The sequence below is a fragment of the Prenolepis imparis genome, unplaced genomic scaffold (assembly GCF_030444845.1).
Source record: "Prenolepis imparis isolate NDT839.2.m4 unplaced genomic scaffold, iyPreImpa1.0 SCAF_3, whole genome shotgun sequence".
In the NCBI taxonomy this organism is placed as follows: domain Eukaryota; kingdom Metazoa; phylum Arthropoda; class Insecta; order Hymenoptera; family Formicidae; genus Prenolepis; species Prenolepis imparis.
This window is the reverse complement of record NW_028141161.1, coordinates 18057858-18075779: the sequence shown is the minus strand read 5'-3', so window position 1 is coordinate 18075779 and position 17922 is coordinate 18057858. Positions and strand designations below refer to the sequence as shown.

The 17922-nt window shown below is 33.8% G+C and overlaps 1 long non-coding RNA gene across 1 annotated transcript in view; it reads left to right on the top strand.

Annotated features, from left to right (window-relative positions):
- LOC145934517 (uncharacterized) overlaps positions 1–17922 on the top strand; it is a 132309-nt gene that overhangs the window by 91759 nt on the left and 22628 nt on the right. The window contains exon 4 of the long non-coding RNA XR_014425049.1: positions 153–400. This is a non-coding gene — a long non-coding RNA (uncharacterized LOC145934517). The remainder of the gene's footprint in view (positions 1–152; positions 401–17922) is intronic.

Here is a 17922-nt window from a genome sequence, read left to right as displayed (position 1 = left end):
GCCTCTTGACAACGCGTTTAAAAATAAAACGCAGGATCGTTCCCTCCTGTCATTGTAATTTGTTGCTATGCATAAAACCTTCGTCCACCGGAACGCCAACTTCTGTTATTAAGCCCTCGGTTTTACTCTAACGCAATGAATCTTGGTTATAGGCCTAGAGTTAAAGGGGTGAAGCCCGAGGTGTCGAGAATCACGGTGGTCGCCGTCGCGGTAAGCCGCGTCCACCGAGAACGAGAAGAGCGCACGCCACGGAAGAGGAAAATTGGAGAGAACAACGTCAGGAGGACTCGCGAGAGAGGAATCGAAAGGGGAAGAGGGAGGAAGGAAAGGGGAGAAGAAGCCTCAAAATGTGTCCCTCTCGGCTTCCGCTCGAATAGAGTCTCGGAACTCAGCAAGTAAGGTAGGTGGTCGAAGTAACTTATCGCCTAATAAATTCCAGCCATTAGACTGCGGGGAGTAATGGATGTACCATTTGCACCCTCTAGTACATCTCGCAATGGGTAGGGTAGGCAGGTGGGTAACGACGGAAGGAAAGAGAGGACGAGGGAGAGGATCTGCCGCTGTGTGCACTGTGCAAGTGAGATGTATTGTTCGTAAACGAAAATCCGTGATATCGATTTAAAGTTTGGCGTTGCTCGAGCGTTACTCGCCGAAGACTCGATTAAGGACCGCTTAATCCCCTCGTGTCATCGAGTCAAATCGGAGAGACGATGGCAGAGCAAGGAATGTGCATGCTCATTTGCACGGAATCAAAGCGGCGGTTCGGAAATATTTTCGGAAATAGGGGATCGAAAATAAAGATCGATTGCGTATTATCTTAAAGACTTGGTTTATATATAAGAATGAACAAATGACCCGAATCGATTAGAAAAGCTATAATCCCGATGACTCAATATGACGAACATGAGAGTCGGTTGTTTACTCGAAAAGCACTGGCAAAAAATATCTTCTTGACCTTATCAAGTTTGAATGACACTCGTCGATATCACCATAAGTCCCGATCGGCCTCTCTCCCCCCCAACTATGAAAGGTTCTTCAAAAAGTTGCGCTATGGACGATCTTTGCAAAGTAAAATATAGATGGAAACTTCTTAGCTAATGATGCGACCTCATCGAAAATCGAGTTGAAGTAAAAAGTGGAAAGTAGGCGAGTACACATACAGCTGTGAAGCTCGCGAATGGTTTAATCAAAATGAATGTTTTCAAACTTTTAAATGAATAAGGATGATTGCGAATCGTTGTGTGCTCAATATTCATATCTTAATACATGTTAATCTGTAGTTAGGCTTAAATTCAAAGTGGTTGATTGTTAAATTCTCTCTTTTCTTCTCTCTCTCTCTCTCTCTCTCTTTCTCTCTCACACACACACACACACACACAAACATACGCATAAACACACATACACACACACAGTAAAAATATAATGCACTGTCAGAGGATTATGCAATTTTATTCATCTCACAAATGAAATAATTATATAAATCAGCATAGTTCATTAAAATGGTATCATTAAAATAATGTAAATGCAACAGCTTACAGGACAATTTGAATAATTTGCGTTATAACGATACTATGCAATTAGCTTAATTAAAACAAGATTCTTTTGAAGAGACGATTTCTCTCGACGAGACATTATCGAATAATAGAAATATAATAATGAGCATAAAACACTTTGACAAAAGCCGCGCTATTCCGTATTTGCAAATGAGCATTTAATAGTCGGCGGATAATCGCGAATGACGGTAAATGCATGATGATGTGAATGACGATGTTCTCATGATCAAACGGCAACATCTTCGCTCGCCCGACTTGCAAACGCGTTTAAAATAATTTAAAATGAAATGATTGGATAATGGATAACTGGGTATTGGAACAGTAAAAAAGCTAAAGGAGAAAGAAATTTTCAACGATAAGCGGTTCCACGCACACGAAGAGTTTTACAGTCTTTTCCATGGACTCCGCTTTTATGGGATTCTAGATCCTTCGAAACGATCGTAGAACGGAATTTCTGTAATATCCACAGTGGCATGAAAATTCAACTTACATGCGTGTGCACGTCCACTAACTCGTTTAATAAAATATCTTCCTTGTAATATATATAAAAAAGCAGAGGCTATTTAAAAGTCTTTTTAATAATAATAATTATAAAAAAATCTTCCCCTTTTCTTTCTTATGTATTTTGTCTAATAAATATCGAAATCTCTTGTAAAATCACTATCACTTGTAGAAAAATTGTATGTGTGATCAGTAAACTTTTAAGTTATTTCTGTGAATAACTGCACATATAATAGTGTGATAGTTATTTGATCGAATGGCGGTCTATATGTCAAGTTCACATCGAGTCATGTTAACCACGTTAGTCATGTTTTATTGTATCACATGCCACTGATGGGTATTCCATCAATCTGTCCAAACAACAAATACCCAACAATCATTCATTCATAACGACTAAAATAAAACACACACGAGTTTTCCATGAAATCCTATTGTCGCATTTCGATAATTTTTGCAGCATTTTATGCGGCTGATTGCTATTTTATAAGTAAACGCAATAATTGATCATCGATTTGTATATAAAATTGTATATCGACAGATAAAAATATATTGAATTAATTTATTAAGACAATATTTTAATCTTCTCAAATTATTTCTCCAATTAATGAAAGTTTAAAGTTTAAATCATACAAAATCATATATATGTATATATTATTTTAAATTTTAAATAATTTATTTTAAATATTTGTTTAACAAAAGATCCAGAATATCATTAGGTTTGAATCATAAACAATAATTTTCTTTAAATGTCTTTTGTATAACAATATCTCGATCACCGACTCTTGCAATTCATTATTGCGACATTTAATCAACTAACGTTATATGACAAATACCAACAATCGCTATTGTACTGGGTACAATGTAGTTACGACACACTGCAGGTAGATTCAACGATTGTTTATTTATTCGCACCACCGCAAATCTACCATAATACAGAATCGAAACAGTGCGAGAGATACTTTAAAGGCTATTCCGATACACGCGCATGTAGAGACGACCACGCTAGGTTCTTTGCAATTCCGTAATATCTTCTCATCATATATGCCAATAGCTAAACTCGTATATGAAAGTGTCGTCGGATTATATACGCGGTACATGTACACGTACGATGGGGTTACATGTATATATGTATACCGAGCTGGATTTTACAGTGCAAGTTTTACGGTTATATTTATTACACCGGGTTTTTACGGGCTCCCCGCTTTCCCTAGGAGCGATCCCGACATAAGTAGTCGATAAAGCAATTCTCGATGAGCGGGGAAAACCATATACAGGCACGCGATATCTGCGCCTGTCGACGCAAAGAGGTTCCTAACTAAGGAGAAACAGACGCCGATTACGGCTCACACGACTAGCGCGATTGGAAACGCGTGACGAGTAATTAATTCCATTATGTCTCGATGACGACGACGACGAAAACGTGGTAAGCCTCTTCTTCCCAATTTGTCGCGCGCGACGTTCAAGGGAGGGTCACGTCGTATCGCCCGCGTTTCACAGACTATCGCAAATCGTATCAGTGTCGATCGATCGTCGCGGATCTCGACCGCCGTTTGTGTGCTTCCCGTAGCATTCCACGCGGGTTTCTACACGGCCCGTGGGGGTTCTTCGGGCTGTATATATACCTCGGTGGTGCGCTATGCTCGGAAAGGCCAAGCGAGCTATCTCTTCGATGCAACATCACGTTTCCTTTATACACGCCCAATGCCGAGTACCTTAAACAACAATAGTCTACGCGGCGAGTATCTAAATTGTCACTTTGTACGTGACCGCGAACTAGACATGTAGTAAAATCGCTTCCATTCGTCGTTTACACGTAGACGGGTAGTTTATCCGCGAAATGCTTCAACTATCTCGTTTGATTTTATAGTTTAAATGTGTGGCTTGAAAAATCCATTTTTTAACCAAGTTATACGATATTATTAATAATTATTCATTCGCTAGTTTTTCCGGAAAAAACTACACGAATAAATAATTAATAAACGTTTATTGTTGGTCTAGGATATATTTGTTGCGAATTTTCTGTAAATTTAATCTTGTGACAATAAAACTATACGCTTTTTATATAACATCGATCTACAAAGGTATGGTATTTTAAAAAAAAAGCTAAATTGTTTTGTGTGAGAAGATTAATTATACAAAAAGATTGATTGATAAAAATCGTTCTATACTCGCTTTATTGTGGATAATATAAGTATTTAGAATACACTTTTCGAGCCAGACAAACAAATGTGTTTGATGTTATTTTATCATCAGAGCCTGCAACACATTTATATATAGATAAGAAAAACAGAGATTGCAAAGTAATCAAAATATCGTACACAGACTAATAAAAGCAATTTCCAGGACCCTTATCCCAGAATCTTTTTGATAATTCAGAATCGTCTGAATATAGAGTGATCGTTAGAATTTATAGTTGTGTAAATTACTAAGCGAGTTATTCAAGTAAACGAACGTTCAGAGACGTGACGATACATTTTGACGAAAAATTCGATCTCGGACATTACAGATCATTCATCTCTTTCCTTTCTCTTCATTTCCTTTTTCTTTCTCCGCCGTCCTTTTAACGTATTATAATTTATTTGGCATTTGTATTTTATTTTATATCGAATTCTCACCGATATAAATTTATTGGCTGATGTGATGTATCCGTGATTATATTCGTAAAGATCATAAATGTATAAAATTGTAACCAAAATCTTTTCGATCAATTTTTATTATCTTTTAATAGCATTATCCACTTTCATATCTTACATATATTACGATTGATTACTACTTTATTTTTATATAACTGAAATTATATTCACTAAAAACTTTTAGTTTTTGATATTAATTTGTTTTATAAGTAGATCTTAATTTCACACAATATTAACAAAAAAATAGAAAGTATTGTTTTACTATTATTTTATTTTCTGATATAATACTAAAAATATGTAAAACACTTCTTTAATCTGTCAATAAAAAAATTAATATAAGAGAGAAATGACCACATTACGGCTACGTTCTTCATTTCTTGTCTGCGGCTTTTTAACCATATGACATCCAGATCGAAATATATACTATATCAGTGTAATCAGTATAAAATTCGGTTTATCACTTTATTACACACTGTTGCGGATAGCTGCAGCACGGTAATTCGCTGCCAAGTATCTCACAGTAGTAGTTCGGCTGATACAGCGGTAATTTCGTAATTTGTACGCCTCTCGTGTGAGCCGCGCGCGTGTTCGCTTCGAAAATCAAGGGAAACCACCAGGGATCACCTGTGTGTCCCAGTTTCTATTCTCTCGGTCCGGTAAGCTCTCCCAGGCTCTGCCGCATAGTTCCTGAAAGCGCTGGCACCTCCAAGAAAGGACGCTCGTCCCTTCGAGCTGGATAAGTGGGTATTAGGTGGAGTCGAGGGGCGAACAATAACGCGGATCGGTTAACTTAATAATGGACATTAGGGCGTTATACCGGGGGACGGGAAAAGACGAAGTTGAAACTTGTCTACGGTAATGTGGGTGATTTGCTTCGAAGATTTTCTCGAAAGCACTTCGAGAAGTCGAGCTTCCTCGAGACCGCGAGGACCTAACGGTTCCCGCAGGTATAGTAAAATACTTGCGACTATCTTCAAATTTGCTAACGCATGACGAAGAGCTGCTATTTTCTCTTATACGCGAGTATTACTAAATAATGAATGAGTAACTGCCAGAAGATGAAAATCACGATATTACAAGCATCAACAATTTTTCTAGAGTCTTATTACTTATAAATAAATCAATCAATTATACTGATTAAATTACTCAGATAATGAATTTATATATATATATATATATATATATATATATATATATGTATATGTCCATTAGATAATTAAATGGATGTTTTGTACATTTAAAATTTGATAGAGCATTTTATTTATTAAATTTTTATTTGACAAATGCCGTATTGCTTTATTGTAATCAGTAATATATGTTCAAAGAGAATGTTATTTCTTTGAACATCATGAAGTACCCGCAGAGCAAATTTGGATCAATGCATAGAGTGAAAACCATCTCACAGTGTGCTCAATGATGAGCACAGCGATTACTGGCTCATTCAACGAATTTGCCAAATCTCATTACAATTCCAACACGTATACATCGCCTTGTATTACAATGAATAATTACCTTTAACACAATCTCTCTTCCCCTAACAATTTTCTTCCTTGATAATTTTTATACGTAGAATTGGACAACACTGGCTACAAGCTTTTTTATGAAGATTTCCTCTTAGAACATAAATTTTAATATATTTTGATAATTGACATACTTTTAAAATTATATAATAAATTATACTAAATTTAGAATAAGAGATCTTTTTTAAACTCGATATATAGAAATATCACTATATTTGTAAGTGACATTAGCATATCGTTTAAATTAAAAACGGTCCTTTTAATATGAAAAATATATTGCATTTCATACTAATATATTTTACTCTACAATTATACATCCACGTAACGCGAGCTGAAGAACCACAGTTTATTACGCGCATGCAGTATATAATTGTTACACGATGAAGAAGATCAATTTATACGGCAGGCGGCGAAATATCAGCGGGATATGTCGGCGCGATCCACGAGATAAAACCAGCATAATTAACACGGCGGCGGCGTGTCGGTGATAACACAATCCGCAGTACTCATTGACGAAGCGGAACGGCTTGGTCGGTGGAAGGAACGCAATCAGCTTAATTCAAGTTTCATTAATGTAATGCGTGCGGGATCACATCGCGGGCCTCACATAATGAGGTAAGTGCACCTTGTAGCAGTCACGCGACACACGTCGCCTCGGTATCCGTTGTACATTTGGTCGCGTGACAGTCCCTGATAAACCGGAAGTCGGGTTTCAGACGGCGAGCTGCTTTGCATGCCGGCGATAACGCTTTTTGTCCATTAACGTGATTAAACGTCGCGCAAGATTACCGCACGATCTTTTTCAAACATGAGAGCCCGTTCGCCGAGGGACGATGAAGTCGCTCCCCCGTCGACACGTTACGTACAACGTCGGATTAATGACAGAGAAATATGTATTCTTTTGTCCCGCGACGGCACTTTAAAAGGTTACCGTCTCTCGCACGCCCAGTTTAATTACAATACGCATCATCGCGCCCCCGAGGACGTGACTTACACGCGACTCTGATTTCAATTTGTGATTTTTTGCATCACAATGACATCTTCTAGACATTTTAAGATTATCTCGTATATGGAAAATGACAAAAAAATATATCTGAAATATTTCATTTTGATCTTCCAAATTATATAATTTATATTTAGTATATTTAGTATATTTAAATATTATAATATAATATTAGCGGATTATACGTGACGTAATTAGAGAAACTCTAATAAAGGTATATGTCCTAGAAACGTCTATCAAATTCTTGGACAATACATGTAGTTATTAATAATAGATACGTTTTCAAAATATATAGTAATATACATACAGGGAATGATATTACTATTTGCTAAAATGAAACTGTGGTTTATTAGCGTATACATTATAATATTATGTAATACTAAATTACAGTAGTGCGTATACCGCGAAATGATATTTTATTGTAGTTGTCATGATGATACATCTCTGCACGAAATATACGATTAGTTTTCACACGTGAGCTTTTAACGTTGCAATAAAATAACAAATTTGTGTCAAATGTATATACCGAATATCCTGATGTCGACATAAATAAATAAATGATATAAGAATAATGTCGTATCTCATATGCGAGAGAGAAATCAATATGCAATCATAAATATACATATAAAAAAATACATAAAAAAAACGATTAGATTTAAAGTATAAAATATGAACGTAGAGAATAGAATATATCTCGCGTAGATCGAATATTCATTTCGCTATTTTTTCGAAAATTTACGTTGTCTAAAGACGACAAATTGATAACAAAGCACACAGGGGCGTGTCGGATAGATCCGTAAATAATGGAAACTTTGATATCGTTAATGCGTGTCAGGAACCACCCAGTTAAATTATGTCCCAGGATGTACACTCTCTAACTATACTTGTCTGATTTAAAATTGATGAATGAGACTCTTCAATAAATATCACGAATTTCTGGAATTTAGATCTTTATTAAAGAGTCCTTTTACTTTCTACATTGCTCAGAACGCGTCACCGTGATAAACAAAATTAGAATTAACGTATCGTGGATCGCTTTTTTAATAATCTATAATATTTAATGTGTAATGTATCAATAATCCTTTTATCTTTGTCATCTCTATGCGATCTTTTCTATCCGCACGCTGACGAAAAGAGATGTCGACTACGTGATAGGCTTAGAAGCTGACCGTTCGCGATAAGCATATTCCTTTCGTGATATGCACTGGTCCTTGCAAAGTCGTCCTAGCATTCCACACCAGAAATTTCATTTCCTGGATATATCTCCGGAGACAGATCGATCGTTCCGGAAATCCCCGTACAAGCTGCGAGAGATTCACTTTGACACGTCTAGGGGGATCGGTGTGGACCGCACGAACTTTTATCCCTTTCCTTATAACCACCCACAATTTCAATCTTGAGTGCTCCTTTTCCTTGCGTATTATTCTCGAAAATCGCAGTAGCGTTAAAGAGACGAAACGCCGCTCGGAATGCTATCTTTAGTTATTTTCAAATTATCAAGTTCTTAATATATTTGTATATGTACAAAAATAAAAATAGTTGAACAAAATATGCGTATAATTAAAATAAAAATTTCTAAATAATATTTGAAAAGAAAACGAAAATTATATTCTTTGTGATTATGTTTCTCTTTTGCATATCTTAAATAGTTTTATAAATAAAATTTACAGATCTCTTGCACACGTGATTTTTTTAGATAAAAAATGACTGCATAAATATATAATAGAGACTACAAAATTTCTTTTATTTCTTTTCTTAACGTATCAATTTACGCGAAAAAAATTTTTAAATATTATTTAGCATAGCAGTAGCTTGTCGACGATACATGACTTTATCAAAATGGAATTCACTCCAATTCACGAAATTCTCACGCTACTGCCATTGTTCCCTGCAAGTCGGTCGACAGAGGGGCTCCCTTGAGTATCCTTTCCACTCTTCCGCCGTTTCAACTCTCAGTGGATGTTTGTGGTTTGTTAGAAAGACGTAACAAATAAGGTAATCTTCCACACATATAGTCGGCTTGCTGACGCCGAGTGCCGCGTTGACTCTAAAATAGCGCAGAGAAACACATACACATACACACTCTCCTTTTCCGTTTTGTTCCTCTTTTGTTCGTGTGAGAAAACGAGAAAGAGCCTTGAGGAAAAGGGAAAGATCTTGCTTGGAAGCTGAGAAGGCTTCCGAGACTATCTTTATAGTAGTGTATACACGTGCGTATAGTATATATTGTACACGTGCGTATAGTATATATTGTACACGTGCGCAGAATGACGTAGATGTATACGCGTACGAGCTTATACGGATGGAAAAAAAATAGGACACATGACATAGTGGCTGAAGGATGGAACTATAGTTGAATGAAGGTGTAACTTTCGAGATTACTCTTATGATAATGCGCATATAATATATATGTCATATATGTGTACAAAATGTAACATAAATGTATATATGCAAAAACATATAATGTATAAATTATAATAAAATGTATAATTTATATTATAATTAATATAATTAATTGAAAACATTCATATCATATAAATGTTGAAAAAAATTAATGACGTGTAATTATAAAATTATATGTCTAACATTATTATATATATATTTTTTTAATTTTATAACTTTTTTAATTATAATCTTTTTTAACATTAAACAAATTTAATATTATGGTATTAAGTTATAGCTTTAAATTTTATTATTTTAATATTCCTATAACATTTTTAACATTTTTAACAATTTTAAGAGCCCTGGCCATTCTAGTAACTCTAACTATTCTATTTGGCAGAATCAGCAGGAATCCGCAATTACGTAAAATTTAGAAAATATTCTTTAATCGCAATTTAATTTTCGAATGCATCAGTAACGTTTTTCTGCCCCTATTATCGATTATTCACATATAAATATGCGAGAAAATATATGTTTTATCCTTATGGATATCTTATATGCATTCTGATTAGTATTCACTCATTCATGGAAATATAGTTTTATTACTGTTAATTATGCTGCATGATAAGGACGGATGTGCAATACTTTGCACTTCCGAACTAATTAAAACAAATTCCGCCATATAATGAAAACAGACACACGATACTTTGTATGGTACTTCCGAATTCCGTGATCACGAATCAATATCCCATTTCAATGTGTAAGTTTAATATATGTTTTTCAGAAACAAGGAACTTATAATACAGTCCAAGATAATTAAATTTCAAAAAATAATTATACGCAAAAAATAAATATAGCTGAATTTTCCATTAGCGACGCATTCGAGAGCTTCACGTAACTAACATAAACTTATCAGTTGCGTACATGTTGTACTGTACTATATGGTAGCTACTATCCCATTTCCGCCCGTACACGACCTTTCCATTCATAAATCGAGTGCGCTCACGAGACTTACGCTTGTACAACGATAATTCCACGAAAAATCGACGTAGCGACGCGGGATAAAAACGGATTTCCAGGACTTGTAATCGCGCTCTCCTCGTATATCTCGTGGATATGCTTGTTTTTGTTTATCAAGAGAGGAGAAGTGTGAAATATACCAAAGTAAAATTAAAATTTCTTTGATTATGAGATTAATTTACTAATTTGAAGCTGATCTTCAGAACTAATTAAAGAAGAAAAATCAATTCCTCTTTAGACGAGAGAAAACGCGCATGACTTATTTTATTTGTATTCGGAAATGCACTTTCGTATAATCAATTTTATCGTGGAAAATGAAAAAATATATATATTATATGCGCGTATGTATGTATGTTGTGTGTAGAGTTTTGCGGGCATATAAATTCGGCGTTGTAATTGACATAAAAAGACAAGTACAATGAAAAAAATACTGTATTAAAAATTACTAATAGAACCTGACTTTTCTTCACGTCTCGGAAACTTCCTCGAACTGCAAAAACCTGCATGGTTTTTTGCTTTTATTCACCGAAAGTCGGAAACACTTAAACATTTATAACTCTGAAATGCAAACGGTTGCAATTCGTATAAATGTCATCCGCTTCCGCGACAGTATTTTCTATTTTTTCTGTCACTAAAATATTAGAATAGCTACAAAATGCGCACCATTAAACTATTTGATAAAAATATTTGAAAAAAGCTATTTAATAATTTTCTTATAGTAGGTATTCTTTAAAATTTATACAATGATAAACTTATGGCGACTTAATCCGCGATTAGGTGTCCGCGAATAAAGTGATTATTGTCTAATAATTATTTATAATTAACATTTTCTAACTATGTAATTGTGTATACGAATTTTTTTATATATAAAATTTTATACTTTTATATGTAAATTGTTCAGAAGAATAAATTTGATTGATTGGTTCCATTAAAAAAATGCAATTACACTTTTCCGATGCATTATTGCATTCAAAAAATGAGATTATAAAAATATAGTAATTGTTATGCCATTCAATCTTTTTCTTTGCTTTATATTTTCTATATACTGTTAATCATTTTCAAGAAAATCATATTGTACATGTAGATACAGAAAAAGGGTGCACACAATACAATGGTCGAAAAATAAAACTGCGAAGGCAAATTTTGTAGCTATCTTTATAATAGTACATATATATGCATAATATGTGTGATATATATATACATATATACATATAACTACGTAGGAGTATGTGTGAGAGCAAGTGAGCTCGAAACAGTGGTTAAAAAATGAAATGTTTTGTGGAAAGGAGATGAGATATACGAGGAAAAGAGATGGAAACAAAATATGTGAAAAGAGATGGAAACAAAATATGTGAAAAGAAATGGAAGACAAAACTTGCAAGAGAGAGCAAAGAGAAATAACGAATTTAAGCGTGCAAAATACGACTTGAACGAGAAAGCGCAAGATATTGGCTGTATTGTGGATTTCTTCATTATCGGATCGTATATATATGTCAAATTATAAATTATTTATGCGACAACATATATGCTCTTTTTATCAAGCTCGAACAATTCTTCATGAATAAACTGCCCTCAAAAAGGAAGAAATTATTTTTGTTTTTGACAAAAAAATATATATGCGGATCATAAAAGAAACGATTGAATATTTTCTTCATAAAGTCGTTATAATTCTGTTATAATTCAAACAAAAGATTAAAAATTTTAGTTTATATATTTTTTTCTATTTTTTTATTTCCAAGAATGAAATATTTAAATGTTATATTTCTAGTGGTTATGACTCTATATAATTGTCAACTTAATTCGGGACAATTGCTATTTCGTGATATGCAAATTTACAAATTAAACAGAACGTCTACTCATGTATGGACAGAGTGAATGCATACTTATGTGTTAACTCGAAAACAATGTTCTGATGAGATCCATCGAAACTATGCAAAATATACTTTACGACGTATTTATTCACCGCAGTCAATTATTTTTATTTTTTGTTTTTTAATTAACATGTTACCGCGGAGTTAATGATAGACATTGTCGAAATGAATTCATATGATTATATTCTTTAGTTCTGAAGATTCTCAATAATTATAAACGTTTTCTTTATTTACAAATATTAATACGCGAATATGTGCATACAGAGGTATATATGAGAGTCAGAATTTTAAAATTTTCGTGTTAATTAACTTTTTTCTGAAAAATATTAAATGACCTAGAAACATATTTCAAATATATAAAATAACAGCTTAATATGTAAAATATATATTCCTGTTTAATAATTATATCATAATTCTATCAATTTTTTTATTTGCAAAATAAAAATATTTATTAAAACAATTATACTCCATTAAATTTTACGTATCCTTTTGCAGACAAGAAATAGATTTGTTAGAATAGAAATAGATTAGTTCTCAAAATGAAATGTTTTGATTCTGATAAATTTGTCACATTTAAAAATCATTAACAGATAGTTAATAGAAAAAAGATAGTTTTTTGAAAATTATTTCTTTGAGTAACAAACTAGAGTAGTTACGAGTTTGACAGACATTTCTTAAGATGCTTCATCAAAGCTCAACAGAGATATTGAGTTTCAAAACGTTACAGGCTGCAGCACCACGGAAAGTAATTTCATCGTTTGCTCTTAAATTAATTACGGAACTGGAATTTTCGCGAAACCTTTGAACCCATTCGTTAGCCCACTCGTTGGGTCCCAAGCAAACACTAGCTCTTAAATAGCGGAAAAAAACCTTGAAACTTGAAAGACTAAAACATCAATATCAATCAGGTTAATGTTTTCTAAAATAGAATTTGTATTATATACGCTACAAAGTAACAAAGATAAAAAATTATTATATATTTTAATTCAATGTTATTATTAAAAATACACCATTAATTACTATTTTGTTAGTCATACTTGTCTTAATAAATGTAAAGAGGGCGAGTAAATATCAGAAATATATATTTTTTAATATCTAATCTATATATTCAAATTATATTAAAATCTAGCTACATCAAAGAACTTATTGCCGAGCACTCGAATATCAATGTGGCCGTATTAAGTTCTAGCGCACAGCTTTATCGAACAATAATGTCAACATCTCTGCGACACTTTCAGTTACGCAAATTAACAGCGTTAAATCTGATTTATGTCGAAACAATAGGTAAATGCGCGGAAATGGTCCTCAAAACACGAACAGCATAATCACAGAAATGTACCGAAATTCTCTCGTATGCATCACGTATCTGCACATACTATGTACATTTCCACTATGTGCACACACTTTTACCTACACAATCTACACAAGTGAAAATTATTGGTCGCTCACGAAGGATAACCACGCGTTCAGCGGTTCGAATCTCGCACTATCCCCATAACAACGATTATTTCGTTACGCCTTCGCGCTCCGTAAACAGTCGCGGCTCGTTAGAAATCCGCAGTTAAAGCTCGCTACGTGCGAATTTCCTCGCTAAAGTGAGAACACGACGAAGGGAGGTGTGGAAGTGTCCCCAAGTGTGTAACGCTATCCCTCCCGAACTAATGTGTCTATACGTGGGTCGAGTGCCAGACGAGTCTCGGTTATCATCCTTTACTAAGAAGGGTCGACGCAGCGTCTGCGGTATCACGGATTTAAGCGGAAACCTCGGATTTCGACGATGACTCCATCAAATATAGTGTTACCTGGGGACCAAAGTTAAGAACGGGACGTAAACTTCGAGCAACTTTACATTTATATGTGAACTATTTATTTCTTTTTAAAGAGATACTCTGATCCAATGCCTTCCAAATTAAATTAAATAAAATAAATTTTTCCTGAAAGAGTAATATCTTTTTAATTAAAAAAATAATTAAAAAGTACGTATTAGTTTGTTTTGCTACACACGATTGAAATATATTATATAATCTCTATCTTCTATAATCTATCTTTAAATTTAGAAATTTATCTTTACTTTAATTATTATGGCATTTATATTTTCTCCTTTCTTATTTTCCAATTAATATTGCACATTAATATCTATATTATTAAGAATAATATATTTGTCTCCCTACTTTACATTAGAATTTTTTGGCTTAAAATATTTTTTAATACTTGTTAATATTAAATAATATATTTGCTATAAAAATTAATATTAACGCACATATTTATTTTAAAAGTGAATAATTGTATTTTATTTTGTACATTTATTGTCTAAAATTTTTTTCTTTAATAGCTTTAAATAATTTTATATTCAATATTATTGATAAAGATTTTGTGAAGTTTTACTTGATAGATAAATCGATATATTTTATTCATACATATTTGCGCTCTTGCCCTTCAGTTAAAATCAAATCCCAGAGATTCGGTAGCTTGAATTTATCGAAAAGACGCTGTGTGGTGATGAGAATTTTTATTGAAATTTTGCAAAGCAGCATTCACATCCCTCGAATCAAACCGCGCGCACGCCTTAATCCCGGTCGAAAAATTGTATTTCTATCTGCCATATACCGCGCGCGGCTCTGTTGGCGCGCTAAACTTGGAGATTCTCATTTCCATACAAGAATACGAATCACAATATACACATTTTACGCGAGAAACTCCGACAGCGGCATCGGCAAACCGATACTGTCGACTGAGTGAACGTATTCAAATGATCACGCATTGATTAAAGATCAAATTCACAGAAAAACAAAAAAAGCACAACGATGCACACCATAAATTTTAACAAAGTGTCTATTGAATGACAACAATATGTGAAAAAATTCAATGAATAAAAATAACACAAGTTCAAATTAATTAACAACTTGTGCTTTTTATTGCATATATATGTTTGTTTTTATTTAGATTCTGTTAAACAGACAAATATTTATTAAATTAATAACAAATAAAAATGACTTTTAATTGTTTTAAACTATAATTTTAAACTGTTTAGTTTGATTATTAATAAATTTGATCTCGTCACATGAATTGAATCGAGAAATTTATTGCAATTTATTGCAAACTTATTCAGAAATATACTTCGCAACTCATTAACTCTATTTGATCACTATAAGTGTAACATTTAAACATAGATATGTAACAACAATAGAACCGTAAATTTATCAACAGACATCAGCAACAAACTTTTAAGAAGTCGACAATGTACCAATCGCAGTTAAATCAGGGTCCATTTTCCAAGTGGAAGTTCCGATTCACTCCAATTGAAACTACCGTGAAGAACCATTTCGATCAGAAAGTTCTAACTGCTTCTCGGCAGATCGTAGAAACATTGACATCGTTAGGCAATGATTTTCGCGTCCACCATAGCTCGAAAATCGTTAACTCGAAGGAATTTACGAATGGATCGCGCGAACTGATTCGACATAAAGAAACCAACACGCTTCTTCTGTTTCTGACGATGACTTTCGCTTTTCTATGACAGGAGTGCTCCGACAAAAACTTGCACGAAACTTTCGGCGACGTCTTAAATCACTCGAATTGTCTATCAAAGAAACGCTTGAACTTAGTTAGAAGCTGCAAAGCAAAACTTTATAATGTCGGGACGTGTCTTGCTCAAACGCATATAAAATTTATAATTAATTTTAAAAGAACTTACTTGTTATTTCAAATATTAATAGCAAATCAAAAAAGCTCCTAACATGAAATAAAAGTCTACTACAACTACGACATAAAAAAGTAATATCTTATAGTGAAGAAAAATATCTTATTTATTATATTTTTGTTTCCGCTAAGAATTGACACATAATTACACAGCAAAATATTAATATTAATAAATAATGCAAAATAATATAATAAATAAACACCACCTATTTATATTCTCTTTTCTTGAAATAGTACCTTTACCTTTGCACATATATAAATTATTATTATTACAAATTATAATTTATACCAAGCAAGCTGTAATTAGAAAACAGACCTACCCCAATAATAAGCGATTCAATTATCTGGGAATAAAAAACCTACTTTAGTTTGTTTATAATGTGACGTACAATTCAGACAGCTCGGAGAAAGCAGAGAGAAAGAGTGTGTGTGTCCACTCCTTCGATTATCTCCGGAAATAATTAGCGGGGTCGATCAGCGTGTCCGCTCTCGCTGGGTGAGAAACAAGTAAACCTATAAAAATGCCATTAAGCGGGTGGCGCAAGTGCAACGTTTCGCACACACTGCGACTAAGGGAAAATGAGACGCGGACAAAAAGGGGGAAACGGAGGATAGATCGCGAAAGAGGATAGAGGAGAACAAGATGGAAGCGTAGAGAAAGGAGAGGATAGAGAAAATAAGGTCCGTTAATGAATTTCGAAGCTGGAAAGCGCTCTGTTCCCTATATCCTGGAGACTCTCATTACGTGAGAAGCTTTAAGAATTCCTGGTACTCGTAATTCACTCCGATTCTGGAAGACTGGGGAAGGTTGCTAGAACAGTGGCGTATCCACGACGTCATTAGAATGCTCGTTCGCCTCCCAATGTCTTTTCGAGCATGGTGATAATCCACTAATTCAACAGACAAAACGACGTCATTCGGATTCGTTCCTGCTCCATCGGGCGTGCGAATTCTCTTCGCGCGTCCGGTTCTTTTCGACGAACGTTTCCGGATAATTTCGAAATGATGAACTTTGTAAGAGTTTAAAGTATCCCTTCCGCGTGGGGGATGATGCTGCGGTGCGAGAGCGATTAAGCGGAATTTCGAATTACACGGCGATTACGCGGCGGCGTTAGCCCGTAGTGACTGACGTGTTAGTAAAGCGTTAGCCATCTCGGGATAATTTATGCAAATATAAATCTTTTCCTGCGCGAGAGAAGAATAATTCGCGTGCCAGAAGTGAGGAATTTCGTTAATAAAAGCTTGATTATTCTTCGGGTTTGAAAATTTTCCTCTCTTATATATCGAAAATATGATCACGGTATATCGCAGTTTGAACATAGATATTGTATTTAATTATACTATATGTTATTAGCAAAATTAATTGATTATTGAAATTGCATATTATTATGGTATCAATTTTTTATTGGTTTAAAGTTTAAATCGAGGAAAATCGTAAAATCATAAAATTGTTATATTGTTTTAAATATGAAAGATGATATGAGAGAGAATTTTTTCTTTCTCCTCTAGCTCGAATTATTACGTTACATTTATAAAAGAAAAACTTTTACTAATATATTTTAAACATTTTTATATAATTAAATATGCACGGAGCTTGATGCGTTTGGTATACGTTACATAATAAATAAATCTCACGAGCATGGAGCAAAGCTGCAAGTTTTTATCGTGAGTTTATTTATATAAGAATCGTCCTCGTAAAATAAAAGTCAAAATACCAGCCAACTCTTGCGCTTACGTCAA